The 5,121-nt window shown below is 32.5% G+C and overlaps 1 long non-coding RNA gene across 1 annotated transcript; it reads right to left on the bottom strand.

The window, feature by feature from the left end:
* Positions 1–1,017: 1,017 nt before the first annotated feature.
* LOC127699783 (uncharacterized) lies at positions 1,018–4,441 on the bottom strand. The gene is made up of 2 exons (XR_007981210.1): positions 3,659–4,441; positions 1,018–2,198 (listed from the first exon to the last, which is right to left on the bottom strand). It is a non-coding gene; the product is annotated as an uncharacterized LOC127699783 (long non-coding RNA).
* Positions 4,442–5,121: the final 680 nt, after the last annotated feature.

Below are 5,121 nucleotides of genomic sequence, written 5' to 3'. Positions count from 1 at the left end.
ATAGCTATAAATAATTCACCAAAGTTTCATGCGAACTGCTTAAAGCATTTTTGAGTTGTTGTCCAAAAACTGGAAAATCCCCCCCTTTTTAATGAATAAAACCCCATAACTCAGAAATGTAAAATCTAAAATTTATAAAATTCTAAAGGGAGCTTACGGATTGATAATTTAGTCTTAGATGCAAGATTTTTTTATCAGTTGTTTGTGGCTTTGAACTAGCTGTCAGTAAATGCGAGTACTCTCAGATCTGTACTTAGTGTCTTTTTGTTGTTTGGATGTACAACTACCCGGCCAGGTCCACTTGTATTTGTATTTATCCATCTGATGAGTTAAGCCTCTTTCAACTGATTTTTATAGTTCGCTCTTATATTGTACTGTTACACCACTGTCCCAGGTTAGGGGGTGGGTTGGGATCCCGCGAACATGTTTAACCCCGCCACATTCTGTATGTACATGTATGTGCCTGTCCCAAGTCAGGAGCCTGTAATTCAGTGGTTGTTGTTTGTTTATGTGTTGCATATTTGTTATTCGTTCATTTTTTGTACATAAATTAGGCCGTTAGTTTTCTTGTTTGAATTGTTTTACATTGTCATTTCGGGTCCTTTCATAACTCACTGTGCGGTATGTGCTTTGCTCATTGTTGAAGGCCTTACTGTGACCTATAGCTGTTAATTTCTGTGTCATTTGGTCTCTTGTGGAGAGTTGTCTCATTGGCAATCATACCACATCTTCTTTTTTATATTTACATCAACAGATATAAACAATTCACCAAAGTCAAGGTGAGACAACAAAACTTAGTTGTAAGATCTATGAAATTTTTTACATGGTACAAGTTTTTCTAATTGTTGGAGATTGTATGGTGACAGTATCAACTGTAACTGCTTAACCCATTTCTTATGCACTTTGGTTCGATAAACTCACTGAATATCATACCACATCTCCTTATTTTTATATGCATTACAATTTACATGTGCATGTAATTGTAAATAATATTTATATATATATATCAGAACAAACTTCATTGCGTCACTTTTATTTATGCATCCTTTGACACAATACAAGTTCTAAAATTACACAACATAAAACAACTAAATGTTATTTCAGATGAAAGTTTTGTTTCAGTTCCATTCATAGGATTTATTAGAATTTTGTATGTTTTGCCAAGTCCAATAATTAGCTCTATGTGCACGTGTTAATTGGAGACTTTTCTATCCCGTATAAGACTTTTGGAACTAATTCTGTTTCTTTTTTTGAAAAAAGTGAGCAAACAAATCTTGCACATTTAAACCTTTGTCTGCCATCACACTGTCACCTGGATCACATAATTGAACTATTCTACATCTTTCAACTATTTCACAGTCACTGGTACAACCAACATATGCATTAGAGACATAGTTGACTAAACCACCAGGTGTCGAACATACAAGTATTTTCAGTGTTTCTGTTTTTATATGATGAAAAGGTTGCCTGAGCTCTAGGAGCTTTAGGTTTTATCACGGGATATTCTGTGCTGTCAATAATAATCCAAGTTGTAGGAAACTTTAATTCTAAGTTGGATGGCGAAAAATACCTGACTAAACCACTAAATGGCCAAGTGTTAGCCTCACGCCACTGTTTAGACATAAAAACAATCCATGTTTACACAATATTCTTAACACTAGTTTCAATCTAGAATCTAGACAGTTCAAAGTTGGTTGTATAATGCATCAATTTCATCAAAGTCATAAAAAAACTGATTTTCAAATGACACCCTATCAATTTGAAAATATATGTATCTCAAACAATGTGCTGTTGGACCAAGTGTGGTCAAAACAAATAAAAATTTAGTATACAACTCTAAACCGGTATAAAAATGCATGGCTGTGTCACGTGTCTTCATTTCAAAATTCTCTGCTGAAAATATAGGCATTGATGGTGTTTGCGTAATTCCATCTGTGAAGCTCAACATTAGTTCGCAGTTGGTGGTGGACAGTCATAAATCCTGTCTGCAGTATGAATTACTTCTTCAGGAAAACCAACTTTACAATCAAAACTTTCCTCTAGATTTCTACTACAATATTGATCAAGTTTAGTTCTTTTGTTTTCACAGGAAACTGCCCTGATTTTTCTTTTTGCGGACGATTCAGTCTCTTGCTTGGTCCAGGAAAATAGGCTGGGATTGGCAGTAGACTTAAGTCTCTGTATGGTGGGTTTGTGCCCTGAAAAAGGTTATAAAACATTAGTTTTTTGATAATTAAATGAACTTCCATTAGCAATGCATACTTTGTACAGAAGCAAGTTAACTCGTACCATTGTAAACTCGTACCACGTAAACTCGTACCACTGGGAAGTCGTACCAATCAGAACTCGTACCACTGCAAACTCGTAGCATTAAAAATATATTCAAAAATACGAAAGTTTTATGATTTTTTTTTTGGTAAACTAAATAAAAAAAGTTGAATTACTTGAATTTTATACTAGATTTTAATGAAAACTTAGACAAAAATACAAATGTAATTTCTTAATTACCATGCTAATAAATATATTAAATTCCTTTGATTGTGTGATTATTGGTTGATTATTAACTAATCAATTTGTTTTTTTTTATCTTTAACTAATCAACTTGTATAATCATATAAGCATGGTCATATTCTGCTGAAATGTGCTGAATATTGTATAAAAATAAATTTCATACTTTCTAACTGTTGGTCATAAACAATTTTAAACCTTTAACATGTTTAAAACACAATCAATAAATTCTTTCATTAAATAAAATTCCTTTTAGAAACAATAGAAAAATACCCAAATCTATTCAATGTTACTGATTTGGAATGATTAAAAATTAAATCAAATAGTTGTCAGTAAAAGTTTAAAAAAGAGTATTCAAGGGAGACAACAAAGCCAATCTGCCACGGTTTTCTCTATCCAATTAGACAAGGAAAATTAGCTACAAATTGGTTATTGTAATTTCAAATTATATACATTTTACAGACTTAAGAGGTATTGAGTGAAATTAAAGTATATATTCATCATTAAACACCATTTGAATGCATTTAAATAACTTGGTACGAGTTTACAATGGTATGAATTTACCGTGGTACGAGTTTGCATTGGAACGAGTTTTTGTTTAGTGGTACGAGTTACAATGGTACGAGATAACTATAATTCCTTTGTACTCGTAACCTGGCAAAATATTAACTAGATTTATTCATTACAATCTGGATAAAACTACGTTAGCCTGATTCAATGTACATCAAAATGTATGTTATGTAAATCCAAAGGACTAACAATGAGAGACGTATGCAACAAACATACATTGTTTGTACCTAAATAACTATAATATAGATGAGAGCATGTCATTGTTTTGTTCCTGTTAACATTGTCATTGATATTTTTCAAGAAAGTCTATGAGGCATAGCTTATGCATTCCTGTCATTACTACATAAGCATAATTACTGCTAAAATAATTCTCAGTATGATATACCTCTTGTAAGAAATCATTTTAATTGTAGCAAGCACCAAAAAATCTCGTAAATCGTAATCCAAAAAATTATGACGTCTTGAATTAACCACCCCCTTTTATTCTAAAACGATAATTGCGGTTGTAAACTGACTTTGGTTTATTCGCATGGCGATTACATATATAACTATATATTTTAAAAAGAAAATAGAGTTTTACCATGAATAGTTTCCTGCACGTAGTCTTTTTCAGTAAAATGTGCCTTGCAAACAACAGCTGATTGAGATGGACTCCACGATTTCATCGTGTTCTCGTCCAATCTGCGTATGGGCCATGGCGTTGATCCAACTTTTCCTTCTTTTTAAGTCATTTGGAAATGCATGTCCTCCTCTTAAATGACATCCAGGTACACAACAACAAGTACTTGGCATCGTTAATTAAAAATGCAACTGTAATAGTTGCACAGTGCAGAAACCGGAAGTTGAAGTACAGGATCGGCTACCACGGCGCCACCTATTCAGGAACGATAATTTGCTACTTAATATAACTGCGAAATAACAATAACGTTAGACGGGTTCGCGTGCATAAACAGAAATGCGCTTTAAATTGTATAATATAATTCATGTTCAGTCGACCTTTAATTAGTATATCAATGACTGAAATGATTTATAAACATCTAGATTGCAGATAACACTCGAAATTAACCCGACCTCTTTCCACACGGAATTCAAATAATTCTAGTTTGTCAATCGGTTGACTGCTTATAATGTAAAATACAAATATATCAAAAGTTTTTAAAACTAACAAAACACAATGATCGTTTCTCTATTTCCCAATGTAAATGAAATGAGACAAAAAACATTTTATACCACAATAAGAAGAGGAGAGAATCAACATTTTCCGGATCTACTTGGAGCTAAATGACCCCCCACGTAGATAAGTTGGATATCGCGGAAAGAAATATTAACACGGCAACTAGAAAGGCATTAAAGCACTGCCTTTAAAAACTGTACATGTATAGCAATATATATTTAGTTATGTTTAAATTCTTAAATAACAAAATTTGTAAGGGTTCCGCGGAACCCAGTGTCTCGCCTACTTTTGCTGTTAGTCGCAGACTCAACAAAAATGGGGAAAAAATTATTACAAACTTTCCTCTAGATACTTTCTTTTGATTGTAAAATGCTTCTGTCCAAGTTTTTTAAAAATCCAGGATGGTTTATGAATCTAATAAATGATTTAAAAACTTTAACTGCAGACTGTATGTAATGTTAACTGGAAGAAAAACTAAGTTCATTTATAAGTAATATACAGAAAAACAGGAAATAAATTTTTACAAAATTTCCTTCTAGATACTAGCTTTTGATCATAAACAAGCTTCAAAGTTTGGTAGAAATCCAGAATATTTTAAGAAAGTTATTAAAATTTTAACAACTTTAACCACAGAGTGAATGCAATGTTAACAGGCAGAAAAACTCAGTCCATTTATAAGTAAAATATGGATAAACAGGATTTTTGTTTACAAAATATACTTCTGGATACTATCTTATGATCACAAACAAGCTTCTGCCCAAGTTTGGTAGAAATCCAGGATAGTTTATGAAAGTTATTAAAATTTCAAAAACTTTAACCACAGAGTGAATATTTGTGGACGCCGCCGCCGACAGAATGTACATTAAGCT

Source organism: Mytilus californianus, unplaced genomic scaffold, assembly GCF_021869535.1.
Source record: "Mytilus californianus isolate M0D057914Y unplaced genomic scaffold, xbMytCali1.0.p SCAF_40, whole genome shotgun sequence".
Taxonomy (NCBI): domain Eukaryota; kingdom Metazoa; phylum Mollusca; class Bivalvia; order Mytilida; family Mytilidae; genus Mytilus; species Mytilus californianus.
Note: the sequence above shows the minus strand (reverse complement) of the source record. Positions and strands in the feature narration are given on the sequence as shown.